This window comes from Equus asinus, chromosome 10 (assembly GCF_041296235.1).
Source record: "Equus asinus isolate D_3611 breed Donkey chromosome 10, EquAss-T2T_v2, whole genome shotgun sequence".
Classification (NCBI taxonomy): Eukaryota; Metazoa; Chordata; class Mammalia; order Perissodactyla; family Equidae; genus Equus; species Equus asinus.
This window is the reverse complement of record NC_091799.1, coordinates 62,261,120-62,276,841: the sequence shown is the minus strand read 5'-3', so window position 1 is coordinate 62,276,841 and position 15,722 is coordinate 62,261,120. Positions and strand designations below refer to the sequence as shown.

The 15,722-nt window shown below is 39.9% G+C and overlaps 1 long non-coding RNA gene across 2 annotated transcripts in view; it reads left to right on the top strand.

The window, feature by feature from the left end:
- Positions 1–7,238: 7,238 nt before the first annotated feature.
- The window catches only part of LOC139046402 (uncharacterized), a 29,367-nt gene continuing 20,883 nt past the window's right edge, over positions 7,239–15,722 (top strand). For both annotated transcript variants that reach the window (XR_011506445.1, XR_011506446.1), the window contains exon 1: positions 7,239–7,813. This is a non-coding gene — a long non-coding RNA (uncharacterized lncRNA). The remainder of the gene's footprint in view (positions 7,814–15,722) is intronic.

Genomic DNA, 15,722 nt, shown 5'->3' with positions numbered 1-15,722 from the left:
TCTTCTAGAAAGTAACAGCTTACAGGAAATTCGCTGGTATTTGTTTAGACCAGTTTAATGATTATCAAAATACAAGATTTTTCTCCCTTATATTTTTGGTTCCACCTTTGTTAAGAGTAGCCCAGGGGCCAGCCCGTGGCCGGGTGGTTAAGTTTGCATGCTCCACTTCAGCGGCCCAGGGTTTTGCCAGTTCAGATCCTGGGCGTGGACATGGCACCACTTGTTAGGCCATGCTGAGGTGGCGTCCCATATAGCACAACCCGAAGGATCTATGACTAGAATATACAACTATGTACTAGGGGGCTTTGGGAAGAAGAAAACAAAAAAAAGATTGGCAACAGATGTTAGCTCAGGTGCCAATCTTAAAAAAAAAGAGAGTGGCCCACCTGAGGCATCACCCATGTTTGACTCACATGGTCTATAAGGCAGAAAATCAGAGCCACTTCTTCCCTTTCACCGGCACTCTTTCCCCCACCTCATCCAGGCGTCTCCCAACCCCAGAGGTGAAGCTGCATAAATTTCCACTCCACGGTAAAAGATTTCAGGTCACATACTAATGCTGAATCATACCTTTATAGAGGCCAGACTCAAGAGGAAATAGAGTAAGCTACTGCCTACAGGATGAGAATTTAGAGATCCCACCAAAAGCATCCCTCACACACAATGCCTCCTCCTCCCAGGCCAATGCCTGAAATTCTAAGGCTAGAGATTCATTCGTTTGACCTTAAATTTGATCCCCTTTTAGAATGCAAACAAGAGAATACATGTGGCACAGGCAGCTGTTTGCCTACCCAATAGCCATTCTCCTCTACCTTTGTTAGTGTGAACTAACAAAATCCAGAGAAAAGACTAGGCAACCAGCCTCCTTTATGAAGGAGGATAATTATCGATAGTCTCGTGACACAGTTCCGACCCATGTAGCAGGAGTCATTAGGTAGGGCTTCTGGAAAAGCTCTTTAAAGTGAGTTGACTTAGCTGACCTTTTCCCCTTCCAACCTTCCTGCATGGAACACAGATATAATGGTAGGAGCAGAAGCAGTCATCTTAGGACCCCAAGGAAAGCATCAATATAATCACCTTGAGCCATTATACCCAAGCCATCAACTTGGTTTCCAGATCTCTCATTACATCAGAAAAATAAACTCACCTCACTTGTATATTTTTTTATTAGTAGCTGAATGCAATTTACATCATGCACACATAATAAGGAGCAACTTTTGTCCTTCAGTGAATAAATTGATCAACCTTCTCCTGTATATAGGTTTCTATGGGAAAAAAGTGAATGAAAGCACGACGATAATGGAGATCACAAGGTAAGAAGAGATTGTACAAAGTAAAGGTTGGGAGAAGAAAGAGGAAATGGGCATTAAAGGCAATGGATAAAATCTGCCCCCTTCATCTTCCTGCCAAATACTCAAATTGAAGCAGAATATTATTTGAATTAAAAAGAAAAGGTAAGAATAAAATTGCAGAATATGAACGCACCTTGAAGGAAGCAAAAAAAAAAAAAAAGTCATGCAAATATACACTGAGAGAAATAAAGAGAAAAGTAGGGATGCTGGGTAAAATGACCTTAATTCCTCTATCCCTCTTGGACTGCTTCTGCCAACTCTTTTTCAGAAATAGTGAAGAGTTCTCAATTTTCAAGGAAACCTCTCTAGTCAGTAACAGAGCCTTTCTATATTCCATTATTTTTTCATTACCTTTTATTCTTACATTTTTCATTCTTATTTTTTGTTCTCATAATCGAATCATTAACAATCAGAGAACTTCAGTTTCTTTAGCCAGAATCCTCAAAGTCTTGGTGATTTCTTGTTGCATTTGAGCCAAAGTCACACAGCTATTAGCCATCACCACCAAGACCCCACACAAACCACAAAGCCTTCCTTTACTCTACATTCAAGTTCATTTCCTGTGATCAATCTATGTCTTTAATATGTGCTTTTTTGTGCCAATTCTGAGTTAGGTCCCAGATATTAGACCTATAGTAAAATAAACTTTAGGAACAAACCAAGTCAGATACGTATTCCCATTCCTTTCCCCTCTAAGCCAAAACTACAACTGAAGTAGAATTTTGTAGTTGACAAGTCAGTCTATTTCTGAAAGGATTATTTGTGTAACAGATTATGGTCAACACTCCAGTAGACAAAAATTGTTGATTAGATCTATGGATTATCCATTTAATGGGGAAAAACAAACCTTCAATTAGTTTAATTCAATTCAAAATACTTTGGCATGTGTATATACATATTTTTGTTGGGTTTATTCCTAAATTATGTTATGTGAAATTTCTGGGTCGTTAGATATGCATATATTTTATCAGATACCACCCAGCGGGTTTCCCATGGTGTACACCACTACACTCCCACTAGCTGTGTATCACCGTTCCAGGTGCTTTGCAGCATCATCAACACTTGGAACTGTCAGTGATTTTTTTTGTTTGCTTGTTAGTTACAAGCAAAACTCACTTGCTGGTTAGTTTGTTTTGCTTTGTTTTGTTTTAATACTTCTGGTGAATGGGTAGTGGTTTTGTAGTTTTAATTTGTAAGTATGTTAAACACCTTTTTAATTTGTAATGATAAGTACCTTTTTCTATGCTCATTAGCCATCGAGGTGTCTCTTTCACAAAGTGCCTGTTCAAGTCTTTTCTCATTTTTCTTATTGGATTACCTGTCTTTTCCTCATTTATTTGTAGATCTTTTTTTATATTCTGGAAATAGTCCTTTATGTATATACATGGCAGTTATCTTCTGTTCTTTGGCTTGCGTTTTCATGTTTTCACGTTTTTAATGATGACACAAGTTCTTAATTTTAACGCAGCCCAGTTTATCTATTTTTTTCTTGATTAATGCCTTTTGTCCTAAGAAATCTCTGTCTACCCCTAAGACTATGTTCTATCTTTTCTTCTAAAAAGGAAAAGTTGTTTTAGCTTTTGCCTTCAAATCTATGATCTCCTCAAGTTAATTTTTGCACATAGTATGAGCTGGGAATCAATTTTCATATTCTCCGCTACATGAATATCCAGTTTCTCAACATCCTTTATTGCCAAGACATTCTTTTCTCCCACTGAATTACAGTGGCACCTTTGTCTTCAGTCAAGTGATTTTATATGTGTGGGTCTGTTTCTGGGTCTACATTCTCTTGTATCAGCCTGTTTGTCCATCCTCATGCCATTACCACACTGTCTTGATTACTGTAGTTTTATAATACGTCTTGGAATCTGGTAGTATATGTCCTCCAACTTTGTTCTTTGTCAAGTATGTCTTTGCTATTCTTGACCCTTTGAATTTTTATATAAAATTTAGGATCAGCTTGTCAAGTTCTTTAAACCAAATCTCCCAGGATTTTCATAGAGTTTGTACTGAATCTATAGGTCAGTAAGATGAGAACCAACATCTTCACTACATTGAATCTTCAAACCCACAAATACGGTATATCTCTGAATTTATTTAGGTCTTATTTAATTTATCTCAGTATATTTAGTAGTTTTTGGTATAGAAATCTTATATATCTTATATATCTTTTATCTGACTTATTTCTAAGCATTTGATATTTTTATTTTACTTTAAGTTACATGATTACTTTTTAATAAAAATGGTTAATTGTTTATTACGAGCATAACTACAACTGACTTTTATATATTGACTTTAGTAAGTTCTCTTATTAGTTGCAATAGTTTATCTGTACTTTTTAATTTTTATGTACAAATTATATATTACTTTTTCCTCTCTGCTTTTTTATCTTTTAAGTCTTTTTCTGGGCATTTGTATTGACTAGAATCTCTAGAAAAATGTCTAAAACAAGTGAGATTATACATCTTTATCTCATTCCTGATCTCGGAGGAGAAGCTTTCGATATTTCATCATTAAATATTATGTTTACTATGGTTCTTTTTATGGATAACTTATTATCAGATTAAGAAATATATAGGTATACCAAAACACACATAAAGGTATTCATAGGAGCAGTGTTAATAGGAGTCAAAAACTAGAAACAAACTAGACATTTATCAACAATAGAATGGACAGATAAGTGTGCTAGAGCCATGCAGTCAAATACTAGAGAGCACTATAAAAGGCTGATCTACTGCTTTCCTCAACAACGTGGTGATTCTCATGAGATAATCTTCAGTGACAGGACATACATATTCATAATTCCTCATATTTGGGCAGATTTTTTTTCCTGCATTTCAGCCATCTAAAAGTTCTTGCCAAGATGTTGATTTAGAAGAACATCAGACATCAATGTGACCATTCCTGGTAGAAAATACCTCTTTATTGCGTTGTCCCTCCGTGTCTGTCACTACCATCATCATTTTACACTGTGGTATACATCATCATTGTGTCTTGTGGTAGACACACCCTAAAGTGACTCCTGATGAGTCACACCCTTGAGGGCAGGCAGAACCTGTGACTTGCTTCTAGCCAATAGAATATGGTGAAGCTGACAGGATAGCTACTCCCTTGAGAGGATTATGTTATAAAAGACTCCATAGTCCTCTGAGAGAGAGCTTCTCCTACAGGCTTTGCTGCCATGTTGTGAGAGTGCCAGCTGGTAAGAAACTGCAGGTAGCTCAGGGTGGCCCCAAAGGACAATCAGCAAGAAAACCAGAACTCAGTCCTACAACCACAAGGAGGTAAAATCTGCCACCAACCACATGAGCTGCCAATAACTACATAGGACCCTGAGCTCAACAAAAGAAACCAGCCCTAACTGATACCTTGGTAACAGCTTTGTGAGACTCTGAGGAGGGTACCCAGCGAAGCTGTATCTGGACTCCTGACCCACAGAAACCGTAAGATGATAAACGTATGTTGTCTTAAGGCACTACATTTGTGGTAGTTTGTCACAGTAACAGATAACTAGTAGAGCACTGCTGGCTGTCACTATGCCTATCTTTTCACTCTAGAGGGAAGGATGGCTATGGACACAGAACCAGAGTCACCAACTATTGAATCTGCTTCCAAGTGGACTAGTGGCCCTGCAAGTCTGGTGCACGGCTGCCATCCTAGGATCCTCAGAGTCCTACAGAACCCTTTGCCTTGTTATTCCCTTTTCCCATCTATTCTTCTTTCTTTTTCACCCCCCCCCCTTTTAGTAGCACACTTTAGTCAATAGTTTTCTTAGAGACTATGTGTGGGAAGTACATTTTTGAGATCTTTCAAATCTAAGATGTATTCATTCCACACTTCTACTTGATTGGTAGTTGGGCAGGACATAGAATTCTAGATTGGAAATAATTTTGAAGGCATTGCTCCAACAGGCTTGCTATTGAGATACTGGAAGAAATTCTGATTCGTGTTACTTTGTATATCACCTGTTTCTTTTCCTCATCTCTGGAGATATTTAAGATGCTTTCCTTGTCCACAGTGTTCTGAATTTCCCACTAGTATGTCTTGGTGAAGATCTATCTTCATCTATTGAGCTGGGCTCTCAGTGACCACATTCGATCTGGAAACTCCTTCAGTCCAAAGGAATTGTCTTAAATCAAAGCTTCCCCTTCATTTTCTCTGCTCACTCTTCTAAGAGTTCCTATTATCTGGATGTTGGACTTGTCTCCTGAGTGTGTAAATGTTCCTTGAAATTTTAAAGAGCCTACCCAGCACATCCTACAATGGGCAGCATAAAGCAAGGAGTCTAGGTTAGGATTTCAGCTCAGATTCTCATCGTCCTCCACAGGTAGTTAGAAAAGCTGCCACCTTCTGATTTTTATTGCAGTTTTACTCTAGCTGGTCTTGTTTCTTCTGATGATTTCCTGGTTACAGTGCCTCCTGTGTCCCTCTTCCTTCCTCAGAAACCATTGAATTGCAAATAAACTTCAGCAATTGCTTTTTGTGCCTTTGGTTTACTTTTCACAATGTGTTTTTTGTCTAAGTGGTTGTTCCACTTTCTTCCTTTTATCATGTTTTTTAGAGGATCTGGGGACAGGCTGTTAGATTAGTTAAGACTGAGTTACAAGAGGTAGAAACCCAGCTTGAGGAAAACAAGAGGAATGGGGAGATTTATTGGGCAGATACAGGAAAGTCACAGGAAACGCGTTCCACTGGACGTGAGAAACAACAGGACTGGAGGTTGACCACCATCTAAATCAAGTCTCCACTTCTCGTCTCTGCTTTTCTCTGGTGCCTTTCTTCTTTTCTCCTGAAGTTTTATCCATGTGACAAAGAACGTGGTCACTAATAACTCCAACGTTTTACATCTTACAGCTTTAGTCACAGGTAAGAGACTGACTCAGCTCTTCAAGTCCCAAATCCCAAAATCCTGGGTAATGACTTTGACTAGCCAAGTCCGAGTTAGGTGCCCATTCTTAGATCAATCAACTATAGACAGGACATTGGGGTCACAGCATAATAACACTAACTGTGGATGGTCGGGGAGGAGACCAGCTCTCAGATTCCAGGTGCTGATACTCAGCAGGCAACCCCATAGATGTTCCTGATAGCGAACCTTCTTTTGCAGATGTAGGATTTGGATGTTAGATGCTTACCAAACAGGCATCACTGTTCTCTGAGACACTGGGACTCGATCCTCCACATGCTTAAATGACATTTTGGCATCCAGATCATAGTGGACACAAGGTACAGTTAGAGAATAGATGACCCAGAGCAAGAAATAGGTTGAATTACTAAGATCTAATTTCCAAATTCATAGTGAACATGAGTAAAAGCTCAGTAAATACATCAAGGTAACAAGTATTCTTAGTAAAGAGCAAATACAAACATACCGATTTACCATAATGGATTTGATGAGTAATTAACCTATCCCCAATTCACCAGGTAATTTCCAACCTTCTGTTTCACTGGCTGTGTAGACCTGACTCAAAAGGCCTGCAGAGAAAATAATGTTTATTCCTAAGTGGATGATGAGCTCCCTGAATACATTATAATTTTGTATAGGACAAAGGAGACCTTCCAAAACTTTAATCTGATGTTAATAAAAGCGGGAGGAATACGATTTTGTGTCAAACTTCTTTTACTCATTTTAATTGGAATGCCAAGTTCTTAGGTCTTCCTGAATTCTTTTCAGGGTCTCCTGAGTCATTTAGTATTTCACTCACCTTTTGCTCTGTTCTTTATTCTTCTTCCAGCTCTTGCTTTCTCTTTTCACTGCTGTCTCTCTTCAACTTTTAGTTGAGATGGGTATCTACAGAGAAAAACAGAATTTTTTCTAAAGAAAGCAAAAATCTAACTTACAGTTGTAAAAAGTATTTTACACTATTTTTGTATAATTACTTTCGTTTTCTGTAGCAGAGCAGCTGAGAAAAATTGCTCTAATTGTGTAATTTTCTGCAACTACTCTGGGACAAAAATCTTGGTAATTGGATTTTTTTAAACTAACAAGTTGTCACAATTGGATAGTTCTTAAACTATTTGTGCTTATGCTTCTGAAATTTTCAGTGGATGTACAGTTTTTTCTAAATGTTTTGCATCAGCTTGTGGTCTCAAATTTGATTTATCTAACTTCGGATTTTAAAACAGATTGACAACTCTGATTATACATCGTCTTCACTAAACGGACCTTTGCTGAGTTTTGTATTGTGTTCATCCCCACCCCACACTCTGCTGTTGCCGTGGGAGTCGAAATCCTGGCATGGTTAGCTCCGCCCCCAAGTGGCTCTGTCTCCCAGAGTGCTTTGCTGTTACTATGGAAATGCCTGCCTATTAATCTTGCTGTCCTTTTACTACCAAAGCACCTTTAACTGTCTCAAGCAATCAAGTGATGTTACCTACAGCAGGGAAAGGAAGGAGAAGACGGCCTCCCATTCTCCAGCTGAAGCGCTGATTTTAATCAAGATTTAATCAAGGAGCAGAAGGTACTAGGGCTACTTCAGCAGCCCTCTTTTCAAAATATACCAAGCAGCATCCTTCTTGATGTGTGGGCTCATGCCTTTGTCCATGCCCTTGCTTAAGACCTCTGAAAAAGCATACTGTGTATTTTTTAAAGCTACTTTTGTATTTAATATACCTTACAAAATAGCACCGTGGAATCAGGAATCACAGTGTCGTTTTTACTGATAAGAATGTAATGCTGACTACAAATTTTCTAAAGATTGTGTTTTGGGGAATAAGCATGAAAACTACCAGAAAAAAAAAAATGTCCCTGCTGACTTGAACAAAACCTTGTTATTCTAGAGAACTTGAGGGGTAGTAAACATGAGTCAAGAGAAAATTAATGAATTAAGATACTTTTATAAACTTTGCCTCTTTCTTCTATTACTTTCAGGTTAAGCAGCTATGAAATTTTAATTTAACTGTGTGGTCCTTTGTGCAAAGTGAAAATAGGACTTATTGGTGATTGTGGAAGGATTTTCCAGGCATCAAGTAAAAAAGCATTTGAAAACAAATAAATCTTGGCCTGGCTACCCTGGATCTGAGATGATAGCTGTGGAAAGATTAGACTGGCCCTGACAAATGATGTGTGCCCAATAGCTGTTTTTAGAGCTGGGAAAACTTAAGTGGTATAAATTTACAGGGGTATCTAGTTGATGCCTGCAGCATGAAGAGAGGCTGCTTTTGCCCTGGAAATAAGTGGTACTGAAGTTAGATGAGAGAGAAGAGGCAAGAATCATGGCGGGGAAATCAGCACAAAAGAGTAGATATGTCCTCTCTCTCCTGAAGACCTGCAGAAGCAGGAGTGGTTGTGACTCTGGGCAATCTCAACAAGGCTGCCTGTTGCTTTGGCTCTGCTCTGACACAAAAAAACTTGAATGAATAAATGAACAAATGAACAAATATGGCACAAAATTTGAGGAGGTTTGTTTAAACATCTGATAGGAAAGAATGTATGTCCCTAAGCCTACCACTTCTACAATGGTTAGGAAAGTACTCCCTTAAAGCAGATGTTGGGGCGAGCCTGGTGGCATAGTGGTTAAGTTTGTGCAGTCTGCTTCGGTGGCCTGGCCTTCACGAGTTTGGATCCCAGGCGTGGACCTACACACCACTGGTCAAGCCATACCGTGGTGGCATCCCACATACAAAAGAGGAAGATTGGCACAGACATTAGCTCAGGGACAATCTTCCTCAAACAAAAAGAGGAAGATTGGCAACAGATGTTAGCTCAGGGCCAATCTTCCAACCAAAAAAAAAGCAGATGTGGGGATAGATTAGAATGAGAGGAAAAAAGGATCAGATCAGTAGGATTTTGTCAAAACAGTCAGAGAAAACATACAGTGACAACTTCCAGCGACGGAACATCACCCTAAGCTTCCAATGACCTGATGGGTTCAGTCTGAGTGCCGTGTTCTCCCTCTGTGGTATTTTTCCACCCCCCTCTGTTTTAGTTTCCTAGGGCTATCACAAAAAAGCCACACACACGCGGTGGCTTGAAACAACAGAAATTGATTGTCTCACGGTTCTAGAGACTAGAAGTCCGAAATCAGGATACCAGCAGGGTCTTACTCCCTCTGAACCCTGTAGGGAGAAAATCCTTTCATGGCTCTTCTAGCTTCTGGTATTCGCCAGCCATCCTTGGTCGTCCTTGGCTTAGAGGTGCATCACTCTAATCTCTGCCTCCATCAACACATAGCCATCTTATTAGTGTGTCTTCGTATCACCTTCCCTCTGCGAATCCCGCCGTCCAAATGTCTTTCTACTTATAAGGACACAGTCACACTGGATTAGGAGCCTACCCTACTCCAGTATGACCTCTTCTTAGCTTAACTAATTGCATCTGCAATGACCCTTTTTCCAAATAAACTCACATTCTGAGGTACAAGATAGTTAGGACATATCTTTTTGAGGACACAATTCAACCCATAACACCTTGTCTCACAAATAGTATCAAGAAAGGTATTCAGGTAACTTAGTGAATAATTATAAAAGTTAGTTATTGGAAATCTTCGTCAGTTTAGGCCATCTGAACTCCTTCAGTTTGTTGGAGTACAAGTTAATGGAGTCATATTTATTAAAGTTCAATTTACTTACTTTACATGAGATGAGGATAATGACAATGATGGTGATGATGGCAGCTAACACTTAACTGAATGCTTATTACGAACCAGGTGGTATTCTAAATACTTTACATGTATCAACGCATTTAGTCCCTTATGACCACCTCATGAGGAAGGTTTCTATTATTGTCCCTATTTTACAGTTGAGGAAACTGAGGCACAGCAAGGTTAATTTAGTTGGAGCAGGACAGCCAGCAGTAACGCCACTGCAGCATCTCCATAAGTCTAGCCTCAGCTTCTATTCTGAAGGCCTCAGTGTGATCACACTGAAACCTGGAGCTTCTTGATCTAGAGAAGAACTTTCACCACCCAATCCCCCAAAAACGAATGCAGAAAAGAACCAGCTAGCTGGTCTTGTATATCTTTAAATCAACCCCCATTCCCCATCCCATGTGAAAAGAAATGTGCATGTGCTCACCCACATTGGTCTCTCAGGGAGGCAAGACAGCCCACATCTTGATTGCTCAGGCTGACCGGTGAATGCCATGCTATCTGAGGAAGATTAGCCCTGAGCTAACCACTGCCAATCCTCCTCTTTTTGCTGAGGAAGACTGGCCCTGAGCTAACATCCGTGCCCATCTTCCTCTACTTTATACATGGGATGCCTACCACAGCATGGCTTTTTGCCAAGCGGTGCCATCTCCATACCCAGGATCTAAACCAGTGAAAGTCAGCCGCTGAGAAGCAGAACGTGTGAACTTAACCGCTGCGCCACCAGGCCGGCCCCAGTTTTTCTGTATTTTTAGATATAAGAGTAGGAATGTCTTCCCCAATAACAAAAATAAATAAATAAATTTTGGGTTGCCACTCTAAGAACAATATGCAAAAACACAAAAGTGGGTATTATGATTATTATTTACCCAGATCTGGGAGAGCCAAGGTGACTTAGAGCAATTAAGACATCAATAGAAACAGATCTCATTCTCTTGGGACTTCTTGGATGAATTAGAGGAACATACTGATTTGACCTGTTTGTCCCTCCATTTATTTAATTAGTTCCACCAGAGAACAACAAAACAAATTCTTTGTTGTATGCTTATCAGATTTTTAATGTCCTCGTGTGACTTTATGTAAAAACAGCATCCTCAAAAATACAAAATTACATGAATGCACTTGTCTCATCAGTGGGGCCTAAGTTTTAAGGGACAGAAATCCATTGTGTAATGTAAACATTTTTCCATAACATTGAAAAGCTTACCACATCATGGGCATTCAATAGTTAAAAAACAATAACCAAGTTAATCAATTAAGCAGAAAGTTTAAATTAGAAGCAATTTCACACCCTAGGTAGAGTTGTAGAGGTTAGTGCCACTCTCCACGTCTTGAGACATTCCACTCTGGAGAGGGCAGAAATGAAACCTGCTCTATAAGTGTTTGCCTTCCCTGCCCACTATTTGAGGACTTCTAGAATTCCTGATTTACCTCCACGGGATCACACATAACACTGCCTTTCATGAAGAGACACATTTTGCGGCAAAGGATGTGTATCAATGGTAAGGGTACATGACCACGGGGTCCACTTGTCCTACCAGAAACCAACTCATCCAGAAGCAGGAGATCTGATAGAATGTTGGAATGCCCATTAAAGATTCACATAAGACAGCAGTTCAGAGACAAAACTCTCCAGGTTGGGGAGCTCCATCAGATGCACTGCGCTCACAGCTGATACATGGTGCTGCATCCCAATAGCTGAAATATATGGGTCTAGGGAAGAAGGGATGGAAGCAAAATTGGCCCCTCTCACCATCACTCCCAGCAACTTACTTCATATTTGTGCTTCCCATTCCTACAACTTAGATTCTGCTGGATTAGAGGTCCTGGTTCCCAGTGAGGCTACCCTCCCACCAGGGAACATTGTAAGGATTCCACTGAACCTGCAGCCACAACTGCCTCCTGGTCACTCCAGGCTCTTCACGTCTGTGGGCCAGCAATCAAAGGAAGGAGTTACTAGACTAGTGGGAGAAATCTTTCTTAATTATCTTGAGGCACTGGGGTTGCTGTTACATAATGGGGGCAAGGAGGAATATGCGTAGAACTCAGAAGATTCCTTGAGGTGTCTCTTGGTGCATCCATTCTTGATGATAATGGTGAGTGGGAAATTGTAGTAATCGTGGCCTAACAAGGGCACCTTACCGAGGGAGTCAGACTCTCAGAGACAAAGGTCTGGGTTATTCCATCAGGCAAGTAACCTAAAGCAACAAATGATGCCAAGGGTAGAGGGAATCTAGAATGGGTGGTGGAGGAGGGAGATGATAAATATCAATTACAGCCTGGGGACCAGCTGCAGGTACTGTACCGGTTCTGCTAAATTTCTTATATTGTTCTAATGAGATTATGGCTGACCATGACCTTGAAGAGGTCATGCCACATAGTGTCAGAATGGGCGTAATGTGGAACTCAAGCAGATCTGAGATGGGAATACAGCAGGCAGTATGTCTGAGAGTTCCTTCAAGCGATGCCTTGAAGAACCAGTGGTCTGTAGAAGGTAGTTTTCAGAATGCTATTTTTTGCTTGTGTTTTAGACGATTTTGTTTTGTTGATTTAAAAGGTGTATCTCTAATGATCCAACATCTCTTCATTATAGTACAGACAGACACTTTCATTTTTATCATCTGAATTCTCTCAAAACAAAAAAGAAGAAAGAAGAATTTTGAAGTAGCAAAAATTCACTGCCAAAATTGTCGTCCTACCATGGGTCCTCAGTAAACCTGAATAACTGCTGTGGTATATCTAGAAACCACACTACTTGGAGAATACCAGTGTCCACATTTTGAAAACAAACTCTCTCTGGCCTGGTAGAATATTATCATTTGGAACCTAGTGTTTTCTTAGAATGCGTTGCTACGTTTATACTGATTACAGGGATTGCTCTAAAGTGATGGGGTCACTTAGCTGAAAAGCCAACCTTACTCTAGTGAATTCTAACATTTAAAGAGATCAGCATGACCTTAAAGGATTGTAATGATATCTGTCTTTCATTTAAAACTTCTGTGTCTCAGCATAATTTCGCTTGTAAATACGAGCTTGCTTGCTAAGGGTAGATTGAAAAGATGTATGCATTTGTTAAAATGTAGAGCCAAAGATTCCCTTCTGAAAAAGGGGAAAAAGAAAAACTGTGAAAAGGGGGAAAAAGAGAAAGAACCATTGCCTCCCTCTCTCTCTTTCTCTTTCTCTGTCTCTTATAATTTTAAATCACTCCATAGCAACTGTATACATCTGGATGTCGCTAGTCCTCATATTTCTCTGGCTCAGAGCTTAGTGGTCTTGGTAATTGAGAGTTGTTTTCAGAACATTACTTCCTCATTTGGCTTTTCCGGCATCAAACTGCATGACATGTATCCATAAATATATTAATCTGTGTCATTTTTTTAAGTTTTGCTTTCTTCCTGGATATTAACTCCCTAATTTTTTCCAACTCCTTGCTCATAATAAATTCCAGAGCAATGCAATATATTACATCTTCCACACAACTTAGAATTCACTGTTTCACATCTGTCATTTGAAGATAATCAGGATTCTTTCACTACAAAATGACTGAACAGTGTGTCCTGAAAGAAGTGAATGATGGATTTCTGCTCAAAACACAAAGAGAAAAGTATTGAAAACACTGCATCCAAGACAGTGTCATAAAAGTAACATTAATTAAATCTCTGCGTACAAATAATATTTGGTTCATCCTACCTAATTTGTTCTAAATTCAGTAATATTCTTAAAACCATCATTATGTTGACCCATTACTTGGTCCAACTTCATTTTTCCAAGCCAATAGTAATAATGATGAGAATAATAATAGCTAGAGTTTATTGAGTGCTCATTGTGCATCAAGCAGAGGCCCAAATGCTCTGCACACATACTTAGAATTCACCGCGTCTCCCATCCCTGGAGGTGCACCTCCACGTTGGTCCAAGCCACCACCGTCTACAGCTTGGACTTCTGCAGGAGCCTCCTAATTAGTTTCCTTGCTTTCATTCTTAGCTCTTTCCAGTTCATTCTCTACACAGCGGCTGGAGTGATCTTTTACAAAAGATTGTAGAGCACATCATTCTCCTACTTAAAAATCTTCCAAAGTCTCCCATTGTGCTTCAAAATCCTTCCAAGCTTCTTCCTGTGACTTTTGAAGGCATACCCGCTGACTTCTAGGATCCCACCAGCCACGCTGGCGTTCTTCAGACTCATCAAGTCCATGTCTGCCTTGGGACTGGGGCCCTAGCTACTCCCTCTGCCTTGATCTTTAGATCCTAAACATCACCCCCTAGGAGAGGCATTCCATGATGACCCAGTCTGGACCAGCCACGCAGTCACTCTCTATCTATTGCATCATTCTATTTGAATTCTCTACATAGCACTCATCACAGTCTGATAATATCCTGTTTTCCTATTCGTCTGACTCCTTCCCCTGAAATATTTGCACCTCTTCTGTCCTGTTCACCGTTTATAAATACCTGCTGAGTGAATAAATGGATGAATGAACAATGTTGTAAACTAAGAACACTCTACTAACAGGAGAGGGGCATTGTATCTAGACATGAAGAAATCAAGCCTTAGAAAGGGCTGGCAAGTTGCTAAGGCACAAGACTTCTATGCAATAAAACCAGAATCCTAACTCTCAATTTTGAGTAGAGAACTTGATAGAAAGGGGTAGGTAGGGCAGGACAGGTAAGCAGGCCATTGATCGCTATTGTAAAATTAAGAAGAAAGGTGACTTATATCCACCAGACCTCTCTTTGGCAAAGACAACATCACCTGCCACCAAAATGGCACTGATCCATAGAGGAAAATGAAATATTCCAACAGTAGCATATTACTGCTTTTTACCTGGTGACAGCATCAAAAGGGATCCCTCTGAGCCCATTTTAAGGAAGGTTCTGGAGCAATGATTCTTTTTTTTTTCTTTTTGTGCTTTTTTGGTGAGGAAGATTGACCCTGAGCTAACATTTGTTGCCAATCTTCCTCTTTTGTTTTTTCTCTGCAGTATTAAAAGGAGTTTTTTGACCCACTCTTCTGGATAGGGCAGACAGATGTCCTCCCCTCCCTGAAGAAGCAATTGAGCGATGATAATGTCCTGGAGGCTAAGTCTTTCCTAACCTTAAAGAGGAGGAAGCCAGCTTTTGGTTTCTAATAATTTGGGCTCCGGTTGAAAGGACCACCCAGGGCCTTACAGATGAGTCCTTCATTCTTTCACTCAACAAATATTTGTGAGCACCCACTATGTGATAGGCATTGTACGGGGCCCAGAGGATACAGGAGATCAAGGTGTGGGCCTTATCTTCATGGGACCCTGCCACAGGAGGGCAGATTCACAAACAGGCAACTGCCTCCCAGAACATCGTGGAAATGCCCCTCCCACTCTCTGCAGTAGGTGGTAAGTGGGCATCATTTAACCAGCGGTAGAGTAAGAGAATCCAAGTCATCAGATTTCATCTGACCAAAGGGTTTCTGGGTAAGGTCCATAAAACACATTTTCAAATACATTTTTTAGGTTTTGTTATATGACGTGCATGATTTACTTGAATTATACAGACCATCTGGAACGTATACTGCTGTCGGACTCAAAAGCTGTCTTCTGAAGGACTGGGAATAAGGCTTGATGAAACTGCCTGGAACATTTTCATCTTACCTATTTTTGAGCTGCAGAAGTTACATTTAATAAAAGCTAGAGGCACCCGGGACTTTGGGGAGAGGAGAATCCTTCTTGTAGCTAAAAGCATATTTATACTAAATATTTATAGTATAAATGTATAAACAGTTTGTATGATTCAGCCACATCACCACT